The 21,877-nt window shown below is 42.9% G+C and overlaps 1 long non-coding RNA gene across 1 annotated transcript; it reads left to right on the forward strand.

Annotated features, from left to right (window-relative positions):
* The first annotated feature begins 1,063 nt into the window (after nucleotides 1-1,063).
* LOC121828755 (uncharacterized) lies at nucleotides 1,064-12,980 on the forward strand. The gene is made up of 3 exons (XR_013050622.1): nucleotides 1,064-1,153; nucleotides 11,634-11,703; nucleotides 12,844-12,980. It is a non-coding gene; the product is annotated as an uncharacterized LOC121828755 (long non-coding RNA).
* The last annotated feature ends 8,897 nt before the right edge of the window (nucleotides 12,981-21,877 follow it).

Raw genomic sequence — 21,877 nt, forward strand, 5'->3', positions numbered from 1 at the left:
AGGAGGTATAAGCAGGGCTTCCAGGCACAGGGGGGACTCTGGGAAGAAGAGAGACAGAGAAGTCAGCCAGACTTGAAACAAACTGGACACACAGAATGAGAGGTAAAAGCCACATGGTAGAACACAGATAATAAAAATATGGGTTAATTTATAAGAGCTAGTTAGGAACAAGCCTAAGCTATAGATACAAGCTTTCATATTAAGTCTCCATGTCATTATTTGGGAGCTGTCTGACAGGACAGACACCTTGCACATTAAGCCATCTCCCAGATCCATCTATTTTTATAAAGATTTATTGGAACACATCTGCATCCATTGATGTATTTTCTATGGTGACTTTCATGCCACAGCAAATCAGTTACTATGACAGAGTGTTCGATATCTAAAATACAAGCCAGCAAGATGAGTCAGTGAGAAAAAGCACTTTCCCTAAGCCTGAAAACCTGTTTGATCCCCAAAAACTATATGGTAGAAAGAGAAAATGGAGTTCATCAAGTTGATTTCTGACCTTCATATGCTTTTGGTGGGATGTGCATGCCCACATATACAGTCCCTCAAAAGAAATATCAAATCTAAAATACTCTTCCTCTTCTGTAATGGAAGTTTTCAAGTCCCTGCCTTAAACATATCACAGTTCAACAGAGGGCTCTCGTAAGTTGCTCAGCAGACCAGACTGCCAGAGAAGCTTTTGATTACTATGCTATAAGACTGACAGGTAACTCTGGTGGTGGGGAATGGAGGATGTCCAGACAGGATCTCACTATGTAGCTCAAGCCAGTTTGAACTCACTCTTCTACCAAAGCCTCCTGAGTGATGGGATTACAGATACACACATGTATGCATCACACACATAGAAGTCAGTCAAAGTCTCCAGACAGGCAACATATGCCAGAGTTACATGAAACACATTCAACTTAACGTAAGAGAATAAAGAGATGATATTCTGTCAGAGACCTGGTTGGAAAACTCAATGTACTCAAAATATTTGGGTGAACTGTTATGGTTTCACTTTTCATAATCTGTCTTCTCAATCCTCCTTTTTCTTTCTGTTCTGATATTCTTGGAATAGCAGCAAGTCCAAGAAAACCAATACATTTAAGGGAAAGCTGCATCTTTAGGCTGACTTCCTGCCAAGCCCAATGCAATGACCTCAGTAAGTCAAATATGTCTGTTTCCTGTTTGACAGAAAGTGAAATGTTTATGCAAAACTTAATCACGGCTGTATTTTAACTTTTTTTTTCTCCAAAGCAATGTAATAGAATCATTATTTTGGTGAAAAAAAAAGATAAAAGGTATTCTACAAACCCAAGGGAATTGTACAAAACACTGATGGAAAACACTTGCCAAGTGTCCTCAGACCTTGATACTATGCACAATAGTGCATTTTAACAATCCAGATTTCCCAAGCAGATACTCACTCTAATCCCTGAGACCACAGCTTTCTGATGTTTCCATGGTGACATTGAATAACAGAGGTACTTAAATAGTTTTAGTAAAATTAGTCCAGCTGCTTCAATTTGAATCAGCTGCTAACTAATGCTTTTCCCCGCTCTTTGGTTGGTTATTTTACACACACACACTCACACACACTCTCACTCACCACCTCACATGCAGCCTAGACTGGCCTTGAACTTACTCTGTAGCCCAGGTTGGCAGTAAACTGATGACAATCCTCCTGCCCCAGCCTACCAAATTCTGGGTGATGTCAACTTCATGTGTAGTAAAAAAGATTTTTCATCAAGGACAACTTGGCTTCAGCTTGAGAGAAACCTGGTGAAAGTAGGAACCTCATTGCGTATACAAATAAGGTTCTTAAACTCTCAACTGCTTTCAGTCATTTTAATACAAATCACAAGTATTTCTAGTATACTTTTCCTGATACCCCTTTCCTATTAATTCAGCCAATTTAATTATGGTCCACGAACTACCATGTAACCTAAGCTCTACCTTTTCAGCTCTTGTGTTTTCAGAAGCAATATCACAACTGCCACAAATATTTTGTCAATAAAGTGTTTCTTCTGTATTAGTACATCAATTTGATACTGAGTTGACCCATACTGTCTCTTTGCTGTCTTAGCCTAAATAGTATTCTTTTCAATATATATTTTCTTATGTACACCTTTTCTTGTGACGTTATTTCTAGATAATAAATTTTGTATTTTGGAGAGAGAGATGCGGTATGTTCAAAATGGAATTTGTTTGGTTTTTGTTTTTTAATTTTCCCAGATACTGTTGTTTTTGTTTGTGAGACAGAGTCTTAAGTAGCCTGGGCTGGCCTCAAACTTACTACTTAGCCAAGGATGACCTTGGGGCTAATGAGGGGGATGTATTTTTAACTATGTGTATGAGTGTGTGTCTGTGTATAGGTATATGCATGTGAATGTAGGTACCAGTGGAAATGAAAAAGGGCATCAAATACCTTGGAGCTGGAGTTAAGATATTTTAGAGCAGCCCAATGTGAGTGCTAGGTCTAGAACTCAAGTCCTCTGAAAAAGCAGTAAGTCTCTTAAACACTGAATCTTCTCTCAGTCCTTGACCTGAACTTTTGATCCTCCAACTCCCAAGTGCAGGAATTAAAGGCATGTGCCATCAATCCTAGTTTCATATAGTGCTGGGGATCAACTCAGGGCTTCCGATTGAGCCCCAAACACTGTTATTTTATTCTTTAATGGTTTGTTTGAAACTAAGTCCCAGTTTTCTCTTACACTGCACAGTTTGTTCTTCACAGACATTTGTTCTTCATCAGCATTCTCTATGTGAGCTCCATTCAGACCTACCTGTGTCTACCCTGGCCAGGGGGCCTGCTCGCAGGTTTGATAGCATAATGCATTAAACAGACAACGTGCGCACCCACCCCTCCGTGCCTTTATCTGTTCCTGTCAGACTGGCACCCTCTGTATCCATATACTCACCTCACCAGCATTTATTTACCAGTCCTTTCCCACTCCCCTCAGCTCCTCCTTTCAACTTGAAAATGTGAAGTCAAATGGCCTGGCGTATGGTGGTGGATAGAGCAGTCTTCAAAACCATACTTTCTACCATATTGAGGAAGGGAAAAGTAGGTCACCTCCCCAGAAAATTTGTAAGATGCCCCACATCTTTCTGCTCCCAGCACCTCCCTGGGGAGTGGTCTCCTGGAAGCGTCACATCCAAGCTAACGGTGAAAGCTGCCATCAGCTCTATGGCTTCCTGGCACGTGGGAAGAGCTGCCTGGAACTCGACAAGTACAGTTGGAAAATGCTCCCGGGAGCAGAACCTGTCAACCAACATCCACGGTGACCACACTGTGCCGCTCATTTCGAAAGAAATGTAGGGGACAAAAGGGCTCACTCCTTGCCCCCATGCAGGCAACCAAGCGGAAACTGTGAACCTTAATTTAGTGGCATCTGGACCACACCATGAAATATACCCCCTTTGTCCCAGCAGCCGTGCCCCGTTAGCCAAGGTGTCAGCTGCAGAGCAGATGTTTAATGGTTCCCGCATAGCCAATGCTTGTGTTCAACTCAACTATGGCTCCCTCCCTCCTTCACATTTCAGACCCCGCAGACTCCAAGTTCAGCTTCTTCTCCAAGAGTCCAACTGTATCCAGCCCTGGATTCTCTTTTCAGACTAAAGAACTGAAGAGAGAACCTAAAGCCTCTACACAGATTGGTGACTGGGCTCCAAGCCACCCAAAGAGGGAAACTACAAAGGGAAAGCTCAAGGTCAATCATATCCCATGGGACCTGTATCTGTCATGGCTACTGCTGAGCAGAAGTGGTTCTCACCCCTAGTACTCTAGAAGGACCAAAGTGACCAGTTTACGACACAATGAAGGGCCAGCAACACCCGTCCTGATGTGAAGATGTGTCTTGTTCCATTTGAGAAGCAGAATAGGGAGAAGGGAAAGTATTTTTCTCTCTTTCCAAGGTAAAAGAGGTCCTAGGATTTCTGAGAAGCAAGTACACAGCTGGGATTTCTCCTGCATGAGCCATGATCTTCAAGATGTTAGGATTTCTGACTGAAGCTACATGAGATGCCTTCAGGCAGATTTGAGACTATTCTGGAGATCTGAGCTTCATTTCTTCTGAGAACTCCTCAGGGACTTAGTGGGTGGAGTCCTGGACCCAGAGTGCTGGGCAACCCCACAGGACCAAGTTTGCTTCTCTGTGGAGGTATCTATGTAGGTGATTGGTTTCCAGCTCAGCAGCCAACTCAGGATCAAGCCAACAGAGAGCAATACTGCTGTTCCTTCAGGAACACTTAGGAGCTACACACTATGTTCAATATAAAAAAAAACACTGGCCAGAGGCACTGAACTCTTCCATGTAGTTGCCTAGGTGACTTGCATAGTTTTAATTTCGTGTCTCTGCTTTAGTGCTTGTCTACCTATAGTGACTTCACTCCTTAGGGATGTGCCAATGTATGGAGCTGTTTTTGATGACACAATTTGAGGGAGTGATGTTAATTGCACCCAGTAGATGGAGGTCAAAGATGCATCTAAACATCGCACAGTATACATAAAAAACTATGGAGCCAAAATGTCAGGGATGCCAGGGTTAGGAATGCCTGCTTTCTTTTAAGAGAAAAAAAATGTTTTTCATTAGTATTTTACAGTAAAAACATTGAAATGACATTGTCAAAAGAGAAAGCACTTAAAGACTGTCTTAGTCAGTGTTCTATTGCTGTGAAGAGACACCAAAACCATGGCAACTCATTTTTAAAAAGCATTTAAGCCAGGTGGTAGTGGTGCACACCTTTAATCCCAGCACTTGGAAGACAGAAGCAGGCAGATCTCTGTGAGTTTCAGGCCAGCCTTGTGGAGTTGCCTTAATATTTTAACCAATATCTGGCACCCAACATGGGGCATGAACCCATGACCCTGAGATTAAGAGTCTCATGCTCTACTGAATGAGCTAGCCGGGCTTTTTTTTTTTTTTTTTTTTTTTTTTTTAGTTAAAAGGGAGGTTTATTTTGTGGGGTAACTTACAAGTGAAGGGATGGGTTACAGGGTCTGGGAAAGGTGTAGCACAGTCCGTTGGTGTTCTCTGTAGAACTCTGCTCGATCTACCTCCAGGGTCCAGGAACCAAGAGAGCTGGTCCATCCAGATCTCAGGTCTTCAGGGTCCTCTCTTGGCCCCACCTTGTAGGCGTGACAGTTACTGAAGCCTCAATGGGGGTTGGAACTTCCAGATCAAAGCTGGAATGGCTACCCACTACATAAGTACATAAAAATGTATTTAATTGGGGCTTGCTTGTAGTTTCAGAGGTTTAGTCCATTATCATGGTGGCATTCAGGCAGACATGGTGCTGGAGAAGTAGCTGAGATTTCTACATCCTGAACCACAGGGGAACAAGAAGAGAGAAAGTCTTTGGGGTTGGTATATTAGTCAAGATTTTCTAGAGTAACAGAACTTCTAAAATGAATCTCTCTGTATACATGAAGGGGGTTTATTGTAATGTAGCTTACAGGCTACAGCCCAGCTAATCCAACAGTGGTTGGCTGTGAATGCAAAGTCCAAGAACCCAGTAGTTTCTCAGTCTACAAGGCTGGATTTCTAGGCTGGTCTTCAGTATATGCTGGAATCCGGAAGAAGTAGGCTGTAATGCCTGTGAAGGAATGGATGTGCTAGCAAGGCAAAGGGAAGCAGGCAAAGAGTGAAAGCTTCCTTCTTCCATGTCCTTACATAGGCTTCCAGCAGAAGGTATGAACCAGAATAAAGACATGTCTTCCAAACTCAAGATCCAGATTAAAGATGTGTGTCTTTCTACCTCAAAGGTCTGGACTAGAAGTGGATTCACCCACTTAAAACCAAACCAAAAAAGAAAAAAGAAAAAGAATCTCTCACAGATGTGCCCTCCATTTCTGGTTTGTAGTTCATTCCAGATGTAGTCAAGTTGACAACCAAGAATAGCCATCACAGTTGGCATGGGCTTTTGAAACCTCAAAGCCAACCCTCAGTGATACACTTCCTCCAACAAGGCCTTACCTCCAGATCCTTTCAAATAGGGCTCAATAGTGACCAACATTCAAATCTATGAGCCTATGGAGTCCATTCTTTTTCAAATCACCACAAAGTGTAAGCAAACATAAAACTAAACTGTAAATAGATAATCACTGCACATCTTGGAGGGTGATATGCAACCCTGGTCTTTCTCAGACAACACAGATGCTGTGAATTACACATTCAGCCCTCTGTGAATAATAATTTGAGGAAAAAAATTCTTTTTAGGTAATTGCTCCAGGAATGTTACAGGGACTAAAACTATGTGTCTCAAACTTATAGAGCGGGCAAGTAGAAGTATAAAAATAGCTGTTCAAAATTATTTCTACAGCTAATCAGGATATCTAATATTTCAAAACTGACTTTCACACCTAATAGAATAATTCGATAATATTAGTTTTAATATTAATAATAATAGCTTTTTTTGAGACAGAGTTTCTCTGTAAGAGTTCTGGCTGTCCTGGAACTCACTTTGTAGACCAGGATGGCCTTGAACTCACAGAGATCTGCCTGCCTCTGCCTCCTGAGTGCTAGGATTAAAGGTGCATGCCACCACCAGCAGCTACATTTATTGTAGTATGTGTGTGTGCATGCACTCGTGTGCATTAGCACATGTGTGGCAGTTAGAGAATAACATGTAGGCGTCAGTCCCCCCACTATGAGGGGCCTGGCATTCTACTAGAGTCATCAGCCATGGCAGCAAGTGTCTTTACTCACAGAGCCATCTCACTGGCTCATTAACTTTTTAACCTTGATAGGATAAGAACTTAATTTGAAAGTCTTGTCTAGGGGTTTCAGTGGATGCTATGATTTGCAAATGAAAGAGGTGTATGAGCCTCATCCCACCAGTTCTCATCCTTGATGCAGAATTTCTCAAAAGGAGAGAGAACCAGAGACTTCAAAATCACCTAGTATTCTTATTAAAAATAAGATTCCCAGGTTCCATCCCAGATACAGTATCTGTATCCCCAAATTTGGCACTTGAGGGCAATGCATTTAAAAAAAGCTCAGGCTCAAGCCAGGCTGTGGTGGTGAGCACTTTTAAATCCAGCACTACAGAAGCAGAGGCAGGCAGATCTTTGTGAGTTCCAGTCTGACCTAAATAGGGAGTTCCAGGACAGCCAGGACTACACAGAGAGACCCTGTCTTCAAAAACAAACAAGTAAATGCAAATTTAAAAAGCCTTTTCGTACATTTTGTGAATCTTTACTAAAGGCAATTGAATGTATTAAAGCATTTTCACAAAATAAGTGCCCAAAATATTCAAACAAAGGTTTTTCTTCCAATGCCATCAATTTCTTTCTTCCCAGAGAGTGCTGTAAGGAACTGTTAAGTAGAGGATGTTAACAATCACCACCCAGGGGAAAATGTCTGCAAACTCTAGTGGCTGGTACAGGAAAGACGTGAACATATAGCAAGGTGGGAGAGAAAAAGTTGAGAGAAATCCTCTGGGAGAAGAGTGCACACAGAATGAACAGAGAATGCATGTTTAGGGTAGGGAGAGAAAATGTTGAGAGAAATCCTCTAGGAGAAGAATGCACACAGAATGAACGGAGAGTGCATGTTTAGGGCAGAGAAAAGGAAGGTGAGTGACTCAGCAGGTCAATGAGATGGGGGGGCGGTGGAGTGAAGACTGGAAGGTTCCATACACTCAGGGCTCCTTAAAAGAGATGGCTCACAGGTTAAGAGCACTGGATGTTCTTCCTGAGACCAGAATTTTCCAGCACCCATGTGGGGGCTCACAACCATCTGTAACTCCAGTTTCAAGGAACCCAATACCTTCTGGCCTCTTCGAGCACCAGATGTACATGCTGGCAAAACACGCCTATCAATAAGACAGTAGAAACAAAATTGAAAGCACCACCTCCAGACCTACCCCTGTATATCTAATTGGCCTGAGTGGCCAGTCCTACACATTAGATGTACTAGAGGACACTGGGTCAGTCCTACACATTAGATGTACTAGAGGACACTGGGTCAGTCTTACACATTAAATGTACTAGAGGACACTGGGTCAGTCCTACACATCAGATGTACTAGAGGACACTGGGTCAGTCCTACACATTAGATGTACTAGAGGACACTGGGTCATCCTACACATTAGATGTACTAGAGGACACTGGGCCTTATAGTGACGCTGATAATGCAAACCTGAAGACTACAGCCAGCCAGAGGATACAAGTGGTTTTTAAATTTTTACTAATTTTTATTTTTTATGTGTATGGATATTTTGCCTGCATGGATTTCTATGCATGTGTGTACAGGGTCCTTGGAAACCAGAAGAGGGTGTTGGAGCCCCTGGAACTGGAGTTACACACAATTATAAGCTGCCATGTGAGTGCTAGGAGTCTGGGAAGAGCAGCCAGTGCTCTTAATTGCTAAGCCATCTCTCTGATCCTCTCAAGAAGTTTAAAAAAAAAAATAGAAATCACTGGAGCAAGGAAAACACTAAGGGAAAGATTAAACTGTTTGTTTGTTTGTTTGTTTGTTTGTTTGAGACAAGGTCTCTCTGTTCAACCCCGACTGAACTGGAACTCTCCTTGTAGACCAGACTGGACTTGGATTCACCTCCGGCACACTGGAATTAAAGTTGTGAACCACTACTCCCAACAAAAAAATTAAAAGTAACAGAAGATAACAGCAGTATGCTATAAAACCACATTCTCTACTGTTACTCTTTGGTTTCATAGTGGCCAGGCAAGTCCAGGCAAGTCAGGACGGGAAGAAGGACCAGCAACTTCCTTATCTGAACAGAAGGCCTCTGGCAGCCATGTACTACCTCAAGACCAGGTACCTGAGAAATGAGCAGATCACTGTTCTATTTTACAGTGTGGATGAATCCACGTGATGTTGAATCAAAGAAACTAGACACAAAAGCATGGAGTTAACTTTGCTATGGAAACCTATTCCCCTGTTGTTCTCGTGAAGACTTTAGATCATCTCACTGGGAAATGCATGTATAAAACTCTGTAGATAATCCAGTTTGACACTTAGCCATTGACTCTTAGTTCATGGGTCCAGACTCCAAGCACCCTTTCTTTTCAGGGTTAAAGAGATGGCTCACTGGGTGCTTTGTTTACTTGCTTGTTGGTTTGGTTTGGTTGTTGGTTTGCTTTTTTTTTTTTTTTTTTTTTTTTGAGACAGGGTCTCTCTACATAGCCGTGGCTGTCTCCAAACTCACTATGTAGACCAGGTTGGCCTCAAACTCCCAGAGATCTGATTGCCTCTGCCTTTCAAATGCTGTGATTAAAGGTGTGCGCAGCCGCCGCCGCCGCCGCCGCCGCCGCCGCCGTCGCCGCCGCCGCCGCCACCACAGCCACAGCCACACTTGGCCTACTTCTGGGATTCTTGAAGTTTCTAACTTGAATTAGTGTTCAGGTAAAGATGCAAACCCAGGAGACAGAGGCAGGAGGATCTCAGTGAGTTCGAGGCCAGCCTGGTCTACAGAGAGAGATCCAGGAAAGGCAAAAAACTACAGAGAGAAACCCTGTCTCAAAAAAACCACACACACACACACACACACACACACACACACACAAAAAAAAAAAAAAAAAAAAAACAAGATGCAAACTCAGAACCTAGACAAGAATTAAGGATATTTTGGTTACAGATCAACAGAGGCAATGATGCCTCTTGGACAAAACTCATTCACACACAAGGGCTTCAAACACCTCAGGATTGGTTAGGGCTCTGCTTTCCATTCTGGGGCACCATATGCTCTTGGACCTCTCATGCAGCAGAGCTGGGCAGAAACAGCCAGAATGCCACAAAACCATTTGCCTCCAATAGTAAAAGCAGATGCTGTCACCAATCAGAACAACTCAGCCCTGGATGAATGAAGGGATGTGTAAGGTAAGAGAGGGAATGTTGGAAAACTAAGCCTATGACACTGAGCCGTCATAGCTGAAGAGAACACTTCCAAAGGTTGTGTTTTTCTTTCCCTCCTTCTAGAAGTAAGTACTGTTGGGCCCCCAGATCATTAGAGCACCACCTTTCGCTGGGTGGATACCACCCTGGCTCTTTGGTCACATCTGGCCATAGCAAATCACACTGCAAAGAGTTAGGTCTACGGATGACAGACTAGGTAGAATCCCGTGTTTTACTGACAGCCACAGCAAGTAAAAAAAGAATCTGCACAAATTTTCCAGCTCTGTTTATTAAGACAATCTGAACCTTTGGAATCTGAAATTATCACACAAGGGAGACAAGCTGAAGGCTTGAAGTCATCTGATTGGAGCTCTGAGAGGAATGTGACCTCATTTTCAACCCCAGGAGAGTGAAACAGGATATATCGGTCTAATCAGATCTGTATTCTTGAAAGCTCACTCTGGTTGCTTTGCAGAAAATAGATTGGAGAGAGGCAAATGTGGATGTAGGAAAACAAGAGGCCACTGTACCAGGCTTTTTCTTTTGGGCCACCAACCAGTTCCCAAATCATGATATGGAAACTTCTTATTAGTTTTAAAAGCTTGGCCTAGCTTAAGCTCATTTCTGGCTAGCTCTTTTAACTAAATTAACATGTTTCTCTTTATCTACCTTTTGCCTCGGGGCTTTTTACTTTTCTTTTTCTTCTGTATATCTTACTTCCACTGTTTCTAGTATCTGGTTGGCAGTGGTTGCCTGGCTTCTTACCCTGGGCATATCCCTTGTTCTCTCCTCCTTTTTCTCTCTCGAGCCTAGATTTCTCCTCCTATTTATTCTCTCTGCCCACCAGCCTCGCCTTTCCCTCTCCTGCCTAGCTATTGACCATTCAGAACTTCATTAGACCAAACAGGTGCCTTAGGCAGGCTAGGTGAAACAAATGCAACACATCTTTACAGAGTTAAACAGATGCAGAATAAACAAAAGTACCACACCTTTACATAGTTAAAGTAATATACTGCAGCATAAACAAATGTAACACATCTTTGCCCAGTTAAAAAAATATTCTGCAAGACACAGCTGTCATAAAAGCAACTGGCTTAGACCAAGGACTGCCAGAAGATATGGAGAGATTTCAACAGGCTAGATTGATATACATATATTTTATATATAGTACTTCAGGGGTGAAATAAATAGAACGTGGTCATTGGCAAAATGTGGGGCAGTGGTAAGGGAGGGAAAGGAGACTTACATGACATAGGTTTATGATTTGTGCATCTGATAAATAATAGAGCTCTCTCTGCAGAAGGACCAGGTGGTGCAGTAGAAGGTAGAAAGTTCAATTTTATACATGTTAAGTTTGTAGAGTTTATGAGACATCCATGTGGTTTTACTAAGCAGACATTTGAATCAGTCCTAGAGTTGAGAGGCAAGGTCCCGGTTAAACAGTCAATGTGTGATTCATTCATACATAGCTAGCAATTGAAGCTGGTGATGAGAATCAATGAGACCTATGGAAATATAAAAAATGAGAGGATCTAGGATACCACAAACATTTGAAAATTACGTGCTGGGGAAAGCTAATACAGAGAAGGGAGCGTGCAAGTAAAAACGAGAATATGACATCAGAGAAATCAAAGGAAGAAATGATTTCAAATAATCAACTGTGTCAAACAATTCTGAACAGTCAAGACAGAAACTGGGAAATCTACTGATTTTAAGAACTGGACGACACCAGGATGGTAGCTGGAGGTTGGGAGTTGCAATTTTGGTGTTTTTCCCACGTAGGCAAAGACTTGGACATACAAGATGGTGGACACCGGGGACTCAGCGGCAGGAGGAGAGACACTTCTTTTGTGTGAATGAATGAAGGACGTCATTTGTAGCTATTTGTATCGACAGTGGTTAGAAATGGAAGGGATTACTACGGGATGGATTCATTTTATTTTTCCTGTAAAATAGAGGTGATGGCTACTTGCTGAAAATGATGGGGGATGGGATGAATTAGAATAAAAGTATGTGAGTGAGTAGGCTAAAGCCTGAAAAATTGGACTGTACGTTACCTGATAGAATGCTGCTAGTCCAGGATCCCATCTCCAGAGAACAATTCAGACACAAGGAGTTTTTGTTGTGGTTGGTTGTTTTATAGCTCGGAGGAGCAAACCCCAAGGGTTTATAAGTACTTGGCAAGTGCTCTACCACTAAACTGCATTCCCAGCCTGGGAACATTACGGAGAAAGAATCTGATTATCTCTCTAGTCCAACACTTTCACCTCCCAGTTAGACCACAGCTGAATTCTCCTAACTGTGCTGTGGCCATCTCTCTCTCTTCCTCTCTCCCTTCCCCTCCCCCCCCCCTCTTTTTCCCTGCTTCCTGATGCACTGTGACCTGCTGCCCCAGACTGCAGTGGATAAGAAGACTTCTCTGGTATGCTAGACTGTTATTGTTAAACTTTTTGAACCAAAATTAAACTTTCTTTAGGTTAGTGTGTTCTGACCATTTCAGGCAGCTTCTTGAACTCTTCAGTGGCTCACCCTAGCCCTGGAAACAAAGTTTCAGGCATAAGCTGGAAGTCCAAGGGCCCCAATTTCCAAGAACAAGCAATATCTGAAAGCAGCAGAGAAATGTGTTCCAGACCATGAAGAGCAGCCGAGACCTGAGAATTCAGAATTCATCCTTTGCCCACATTTATGTTCAATATGGGTCTTTATGACTGGTAATAGTTATCAGCTTGACAGGATCTAGAATCATCTAAGAGACAGGCAAATTTCTGGGCAAGCCTGTGAGGGAGTTTATAGATTGGGTTCACTGAGGTGGGAAATATCCACCCTAAGTATAGAATTCGGGGGACTGAGTTTCTGGGCAGGAAAACTGAGTACTTCTTTCTCTCTCCCCCGCCCTCTCCCTCTCCTTCCCCCTCCCCCTCCCTCTCCCTCTCCTTCCCCCCCCCCTTCCTCTCCCCCTCCCCCTCCCTATCCTCTTCCTGCTTCCTGACAGGATGCAATGTGATCAGCTGCCTCAGACTCCAGTGGCTAAGACTTTCCTGCCAAGAAGAACTATTATCATTAAACTTTGAGCCAAATAAAACCTTCTTCCCACCGGGCGGTGGTGGCACACGCCATTAATCCCAGCACTCGGGAGGCAGAGGCAGGCGGATCTTTGTGAGTTCGAGGCCAGCCTGGTCTACAGAGCGAGATTCAGGACAGGCACAAAGCTACACAGAGAAACCCTGGCTCGAAGAAAAACAAAAAACAAAAAAAAAAAAACACTTCTTCCCTTAAGTTGCTTTTGATAGGAATTGTGATAGAATATTATTTTAAGATGTGTTACATTTGTTTATGCTGTGGAACATTTGTTTTAATGATGCAAAGATGGTTGCATTCTTTTATGTTGCATTTGTTTAACTCTGTGAAGCTGTGTCACTTTGCCTGCCTAAAACACTTGATGGTCTAATAAAGAGCGGAACGGCCGATAGTGAAGCAGGAGAAAGGACAGCTGGGGCTGGCAGGCAGAGAGAAGAAACAGAAGGAGAAATCTGGGAGAAAAGGAAGAAGTAACGGGAGAACAAGGAGAGAAAGACGCTAGGGGCCAGTCACCGAGCCACACAGCCACACAGCCAGCCACGGAGTAAGAGTGAAAGTAAGATTTACAGAAGTGAGTTAAATTATAACCTGTTTTTATGTTCAGGCTATCTGAGTATTATTTCTCCTGCAGTTGTACATAAAATGTTTGTACATTAAAAAAGGACAAATACTATAGAATTGTATTACATGAAATATATAAAACATATAAATTCAGCCGGGCGTGGTGGCGCACGCCTTTAATCCTAGCACTTGGGAGGCAGAGGCAGGCGGATCTCTGTGAGTTCGAGGCCAGCCTGGGCTACCAAGTGAGCTCCAGGAAAGGCGCAAAGCTACACAGAAAAACCCTGTCTCGAAAAAACCAAAAAAAAAAAAAAAAAAAAAAAAAAACATATAAATTCAGAGAGACAGAAAGATTAGATGTTACCTCAAGACAGAGAAGAAAGGAATACAGAGCAATGATTTCCTAAGTACAGCATCTCTGTTTTGTGTGATGGAAAAGCCCCACAAATGGACAGTAGTATCAGGACATAATATCATGAATGTAATGATACAGTTAATGTAATTAATGAATATCATAAATTATTGAATGAATACTGCAAATGTAATCAATGAATACCACAAATGAAATTAATATCATGAGTGTAATTAATGAATATCATGAGTGTAATTAAAGAAAAAGTTGTTCTCTGTTCTCCACAAAAAAAAAAAAATTTACAGAAGTAAGAGAAGGTAAAAGCCTGGAGGCAAAAGGTAGATGGCATAATTAAGTTAAGAAAAGCTGGCTAGAAACAAGCCAAGCTAAGGCCAGTCACTTATCATTAAGAATAAACCTCCATGTGTGATTTACTTGAGAGTTGGGTGGTAGACCCCCCAAAAGAGCAAAGAGCCCAAAGAGTAAAAAAGAGCAGAAACAAACAAGGAATTTTGTCACAGCAAGAAGAAATGTAATTAATACAGTCCTCAATGGATGATGCCCAGCCATATTGGTGAGGGTGGACCTTCTTTCTGTAATCTACTGATTCTAATGCTGATTCCAGAAATAGCTTTTGTAAAGATGTTGTTCCAGCCATTTGGGGCATCCCTTAGCCAAACCAGGTTGACATAAACTTAAGTACTGCAGAACAGGAGCCTCAGCGAATAAGAGTTTCACAAAGGAATGGGGATAAAAATATTGATCTAGAGACAGTGGAAGAGAGAAAGGAGGATGAGCCCCTGTCTTGGTGGTAGATAAGTCTGGGCAGAGTCATCACCACAGAGATCAGGTTTCAATCAGTGCAAGCATTGGGAAAACATTCCTGGAGGATGCAACATATATAAGGGCATCTGTTCATTAAAGAGCAGGTACTCCAGAGTGTGCATGGGAAGTGGTACTAGATAATGCATTAGAACAATAAGAAGCTGAGTTGGAGACATGGGGAGTGGAGAGCAGGTAAGGACAGTGGGAAGCTGAGTCAGGACCAAGAAATAGCTAGTATATGAGCACACAGAGGGCTGTCAGTCATTTTCATAATTTGGAAGATATCAAAATGATAGGGGTAGCTTATTACATTACAGACCCTTAGGCCACAACCCCAGAGGTTATAATTGATACGGGATGGTACCTGAGAATTTCTTTGTAGGTTTTTCAGTCATGCAGATGGTCCAAGGACCATACTTTCAGGCCACTGATGGAACATAAGATCAATGACTAATGTGGCAAAGAAAACAGGGATAACAATCTACAGCAGATTCATCTGAAACATCTCAAGCACGGCAGGCCCTGTACTAATGGACAGTGAGCCTCAACACATTAAGCTTGAAGATGGTATCAGGGTCTGATCTGACTTCCAATACTGCCAGCTAAGGCCCAGAAAGCATGTCACTGGGCCCAGAAATCTTGACTCTGTGTGGTGGTTTGAATGAGGCTCATGTATTAACACGTGGTCCCCAGTTGGTGGTGCTGTTTGGGGAGATGGGGCAGCCTTGCTGGAGGAAGTGTGTCACGGGAGGTGAATTTTGAGAGTCCATAGCCTCACTCTGTTGTTGTCTTTGCTCTTTGCAGGGGGCCGCCACCCAGCTCCCAAATAAATCACACACAGAGGCTTATTCTTAATTGTGAATGTCCGGCCTTAGATTGGCTTGTTTCTTGCCAGCTTTCCTTAACTTTAAATTATCCCATCTATCTTTTGCACCCGGGCTTTTCCCATTCTCATATCTGTAAACCTTACTCTGTGGCTTGCTGTTTAGCTGGGTGGCTGGCCCCTGGAGTCCTCCTCCTCCTCTGGCAGCTACTTTTTCCTCCCAGATTTCTACCTCTATTTATTCTCTCTGCCTGCCAGTCCTGCCTATCCTTTCTCCTGCCTTGCTATTGGCCGTTCAGTTCTTTATTAGACCATCAGGTGTTTTAGGCAGGCACAGTAACACAGCTTCACAGAGTTAAACAAATGCAGGATAAACAAAAGTAACAACCTTAAAATAATACTCGACAACATCACTCCCCTTCCAATTTGCTCTCTACTTCGTGTTTGAGGTGGAAGATGGGATCTCTCAACTTCTTGCTCTGGCTGCCTGCTGCCATACCTCCCCCACCACGTGGACTCTCCTTTGTTCTGGAACCCTAAACCCAAATAAACTCTTCCTTCTAGAGCTGTCTTTGTCCAGGTATTTTTTTTTTTATCACAGCAACAGAAAAGTAACTAATACACTATGGCACACTCCTTGCAGGAGCCTACCCCAGGGTATTTCTACCTTATGAATTTGGAGGGTGTTTATACTTCATCTCATGGAATTAGAGGCCTGAAAAACTGGATCATTGAGGCCTGGATTGTGGAGTCTCAACAGTGATATAATCAGGTACCGGCTCCTGTGACAAACAGCATCGGAGCTAAAACAACAAAGGTCTTTCAGGCATACAGACAACTTGATTAGGACAGCAATGACATAGAACTGCTGATAAATCTCCGGCCTCAGACTTCAACAGGCTAGAATACAAATGAAGGCACAATTATGTCTCTGCAAACTTTCCCTAATCAACTAGCAGGCATTCCAGTCATTTCCAGCGTTTTCCTTGAAAACACCTGGGAATACGTGTAATTTTCAGACAGAAACACTAGTGTGAGAGAAGGCAAATGTTAGAAATGCAGTCTGGACAGACCTTGGGAACTACAATAGGAAAGTGAGTGGCATTTTAGATCATCGGAGCCCAGACAAAGGAGACTGCAAAACCCTCCACTAGCACCAGTGTCCTAGAGGACTATAGAGTACTCTAGGAGGTCTTCAGAAGAGACTAATGGCCCAAATTGACATGCATTTAGCCTACTAATCCTTGTGAAAAGAGTAACCCCCCCCCTGCACTTCTTGGATGAGCCTGAGCTTACATCAGGCCCTCCCCTTTAATTGGTTGTGGGAAAGAAGTTGGGCCACCCATAAATACCTATGCCCTTACAGAGCCAAGGATCTACAAGAACACTGTGTATCTGTCTGGGCAGGCCTTAGAAAATCTGTTAAGTATAGTGCCCTGTGCCCTTGGGGCATGCTAGAGTTAGCTGGAAATTAGGGTAAGTTAAGCACAATTTGAACATTGAACATCCTCCGAGAGACTTTTCATAGCAAGGCTTAGGGGATCTGGTATCCATTCCTTTCAATAAATAACTAGGTGCACATCAGACTCACCACAGATGCCCTCCTCCCCAATACACATCATTTTACATACTTGCTCTGCACAACCATTCAGAGGCTTTATTTCTTCCAACACGCTGTGCGTGAAACTTAGAAATAATGAATGATTGTATCTCTGTAGAACTACATATCCAGTCAGATTTTCCCAGTAACCTATTTTTTTTAATTAAAAATGTATTACTCTGTGTGTGTGTGTGTGTGTGTGTGTGTGTGTGTGTGTGTGTGTGTGTGTGGTGAGGGAGGATATGCCACAGTATACACGTGTAGGTCAGAAAACAGCTTTGTGCTGTTGCTTCTTTCCATCCACCTTAGGGTGGGCTCTGGGGATCAAACCCAGGTTGCCTGGCTTGATTAGTAAGGACTTCGCCTCTGAGCCATCTCACTGGTCTTCAGATGATCTACTCTTAAAAATCATCCCAGATACTTTTTCTGTAAAATCATTAAACAACTACTATCTTTTGTTTTTTTGCTTTTCAAAACAGGGTTACTCTGTGTTGCCCTGGCTGTCCCTGGAACTCTGTACATTGGCCTCGAACTCACAGAGATCCTCCTGCCTCTGCCTCTTGAATGCTGGAATTAAGGCATTTGGTACCATGCCCAGCATAAAATATGTACATTCTAAAGTATCTTCCCTTAGGAAACATCCTCTCCTTCTATTTCCTTTCTCTGAGAAGGCCTTGGCCTTCAGTAAACTAGTAGGTCCTGTCTGTAAGAACCTCACTTCCGTCCCACTCTATTGAATGCCATGGTCTTTGCCTCCAGTTCTAGGTTTGAACTCAGCTTAAAGTTGGTCTTGAAAGACCTTGTAAATTGTCCTTGTCCTCCTTGTTTTCTTTCCCCATTTCCCCCTCCCTTCTCTTTTTAAAAAGTTAAGCTTTTCCTTCCTCACCAAGAAACAAACAAACAACAACAAAAAAAAAAAAACAGTTCTCCTCTCCCACTGAAACTTCGAGGCCAAAGCTTTCTTCTGGCTTCTGTCCAGCTTGGCTTCTGCAGCTTTGCAGTTGAAAGTCTGACCAGAGGCCCCGGCCTGCAGTTCCTGACACCTGAAGCAGCCCCAGTTCTGGGAGCATGCTTTCTGCGACACACTGTTGCCCTGGTGCTCGGTCGTTAAGCACTGAACCTCTGGTAGGCTACTCCAGCTAGGGTGGATGGTCAACCCCCAGGCTTCACTAAGCCAAGGCTGCCCTGAATTCTGTCCTAGTTCCTTAGCATTGTCGACACTGCCATTTAAAAATTATTTAGTGTGTGTGTGTGTGTGTGTGTGTGTGTGTGTGTGTGCATGATGTGTATACATCCCCTGATGAACATGTGGAGATTGTAGGATATCTTTGTAGTTTCCCTCCTTCCTCTTGTATGTGACTTTACGACATCAAATTCAAGTTCGCAGGCTTGATTCTCTCTCTCTCTGTGGAGACCAGAAGATGGCATCAGAAGCCCTGGAGTTAAGAGTTACAGGGGATTGGAAGAGTGCTGAGAACCAAACTGGAAGCCTCCAGAAGAGCACCAAGTGCTCTGAACAGCTCTTAACAACTGAGCCATCTCGTTGAGTCTCCCCAGTTTTTGAAGCCTTCACTCAAGGAGGTTGAATTAGAGCCTTCTCACAGATCAAGAACCTTCATTTTCCTTTGCCTTTGTATGATGCGGAAGCAACCCAATGTTTCATGGTTTTTGTTAGTTTGTTTTGGTCTCTGATCATGGGTACTTTGTGTTACCAACATCTACCATGACAGGTTGTATTAGCTTCCAATTTCAGATTACAAAGCTTGAGGGTTTTACCTTTCCCAGACCAGGGAGATACTAAGGCAAAGGTGTGGCAATTGTGCTGGTAAATGTTTACCAACCAGCTCTCCGGGGATACGGGTGTACATGGGCGTTCAGTTGGAACCTCCAGCTTGCTCATGCAAGGTCTGAGAAGCCCCGTTCCTGTCTCTCCAAACCCCTCCCACTAAGAGAATTTCCAAACAAAGGGAAGGCACCAAAAAGCCCAGTTCCGCATTCTTGGTGTCTGCTGCAGCTTCCTCCACTGAAGTTGCCGGGCTTGCCCAAGTCCCTGCCTAAAGTGTTCAGCTTTTGACACATCATCACCCTTCGCCTACAGGCTATATATTCTCCCTTCTTTAGTTTGGGTGTGCAGCTTCTCCATCCTCGATCGTTGGGACTGGAGAACCCGACCAGGAGTTGTTTTGCTCAAATAAACCTGTTGTTATACTTTTTGACTTTGGCTTGATCTGGCTTACTGTGTTGGCAGAGAAACCTATTATGGGAGTGGGGGAACCTTAATGTGTAAAACATATATTTGGTCTTCATCCTGCTAAAAGTTCAGCTGCTAAAACTTTTTTTTTTAATTTTTAATTTTTTTTTTTCAAGACATGGTTTCTCTGTGTAGTTTTGGTGCCTGTCCTGGATCTCGCTCTGTAGACCAGGCTAGCCTCAAACTCACAGAGATCCATCTGGCTCTGCCTCCCGAGTGCTGAGATTAAAGTCATGTGCCACCACCATCCAGCCAACTGCTAAAACTCTTAAAGGCAGGGGTCTTGGGAAAAATCCTTATGTTCTGATATTGGGTCTTTGATATTTGGATTTTCAAGAGCCCTAAGACCTTTGTCATTTCCTGAGTGACAAAAACATTTTCTGTTCTGATGAAGTGATTCTGGATGGAAGCTTGTCACCATGATGATCAATCATATGATTAACAAATTGCAAAGTTCAGCCCCCACCTCCCACGTTTGAATTGATCACCAAATGATCAATTATTTAACCAAACATGTTTCTGTGATGAAGCTTCCCTAGCAACCCCTAAGAGCAGGCTTTGGAGAGCTGCAGGGTGGAGAGAACACCTAGGTACCAGTCAGTGGCACAGTCCTACTTCTCAGGCCGCATCTGCTATTATGATCCTTTATACTCATTTGATACATCTTTTTGTCTGGGTATTTATTTGAATCTTTTACTATTTCCTTTGTCAGAATTCAAAATGTTTACCTGAGTTCTGTGAGGCACTTTAGCAAATTAATCAAACCCAGGAGAGAGTCCTAGGGACCCCAATACATAGGTGATGTATAGAAGTGTAGGTCATCACCTATACTTTAAACTGGCATCAGGTAGGAACAGAACTCCCAAAACTGTGGGACCTGACATTATCTCCAGGTATATAGCGCCAGTATTGAATATAATTAGAGGATACTCAACTGGTATCTCCCGAAGAATCTTCTAGAAGATTGCTTGGTCTAGGGGGACAGGGACTCTAAATCTGGCGTAAGAAGCATGGTGTGAATGCCCGAGAGTAGAAAACAGAGAGGTGTGTTTAGGAGAACATTACTTTTCCTATCTTCTTAGCGTGTGTGTGTGTGTGTGTGTGTGTGTGTGTGTGTGTTACACACGTGTATATTTATACATATGTGCATATGTTTACATTTTAATGTAATGACTAGCACACGACTTGAGATATGATGTATGATACCTCTAGTTTAAAATTCTGTTTTACAAACTGATTATCACAAGATGATTTTGTTGGTTTTTTCCTAAATCTTGCACTCATGGATAACCAAGGGATACATAAATTAAATTGTGTTTTGAATGTAAATGCCGGTTAGTACTGGTTAGTACTTCTCATCACGGTAACCAATGAGGGGAAAGAGAAGCAATGTGTGTGTGTGTGTGTGTGTGTGTATGTGTGTGAACTCTTTACTGTCTCTCTTTACTTAGAGGAGTAGATTCTGAATTCTGCAAGAACACCTTATTAAATTGTATGCCATTCACAATGTCACAGTTACAGATAAAACATATTCATCTATTTACTACATTCTGGGTTTTTTTTTTTTAAGGTTTATGTGTGTGTGTATGTGTGTGTGTGTGTGTGTGTGTGTGTGTGTGTGTGTGTGTGTGTGTGTTGCTGTGTGTGATTTTGAGCATGTGCTTGCCACAGTGCTTCTGCGGAGGTCAGAAGATAACTTTGAGGGTCAGTCTTCATCTCTCACCATGTGTGAGACAGGTTCTCATGTTGTTTGCTGATGCCTATTCCAGACAGGTGGCCCATGGTTCCCAGGGATTCTCCAGTATCCATCTCCATTTTATAATGGAATTAGGACATGTGCTGTTATGTTCAAGTTAAAGTGAGTTCTCAGGATCTAGATGCAAGTCCTCATGCTAACAAGATGTACTGGCTTGTTTTATGTCAACTTGACACAAAGTCATCTGAGAGAATGGAACCTCAATTAAGAAATGCCTCCATTGATCTGGATGGGGTGGTGCATGCCTATAATCCCAGCACTAGGGAGGTAGACAGATGGATCCTTGAGTTCAAGGCCATCTAGCTCTGCAGATTGAGTTCTAGGACAGCTAGGGCTACACAGAGAAACCCTGTCTTGAAAAACAAAAACAAACCAAAAAAACAAAAACAAAAAACACAAGGTGGGGCTGTAAATAGACTGCAGAGCATTTTCTTAATTGGTGATTGTCAGGGGAGGGCCCAGCCCATTATGGATGATGTCATCTCTGGGCTGGTGGTCCTGGGTTCTAGAAGAAAGCAGGCTGAGCAAGCCACGATGAGTAAGCCAATAAACAGCACTCTTCCATGGTCTCTGCATCAGCTCCTGTCTCCAAGTTCCTGCCCTGTTTGAGTTCCTGTCCTGACTTCCTTCAATGATGAACAGTGATATGGAAATGTAAGCCAAATAAGCCTCAACTTGCTTTTGGTCACGGTATTCACTGTAACAATAATAGCCTTAACTAACATGCAAGGTAAGCATGTTTACTCACTGGCCATCTCCCAGCCACCTCCTAAGTTTTGA

The sequence above is a fragment of the Peromyscus maniculatus genome, chromosome 4, assembly GCF_049852395.1.
Source record: "Peromyscus maniculatus bairdii isolate BWxNUB_F1_BW_parent chromosome 4, HU_Pman_BW_mat_3.1, whole genome shotgun sequence".
Taxonomy (NCBI): Eukaryota; Metazoa; Chordata; class Mammalia; order Rodentia; family Cricetidae; genus Peromyscus; species Peromyscus maniculatus.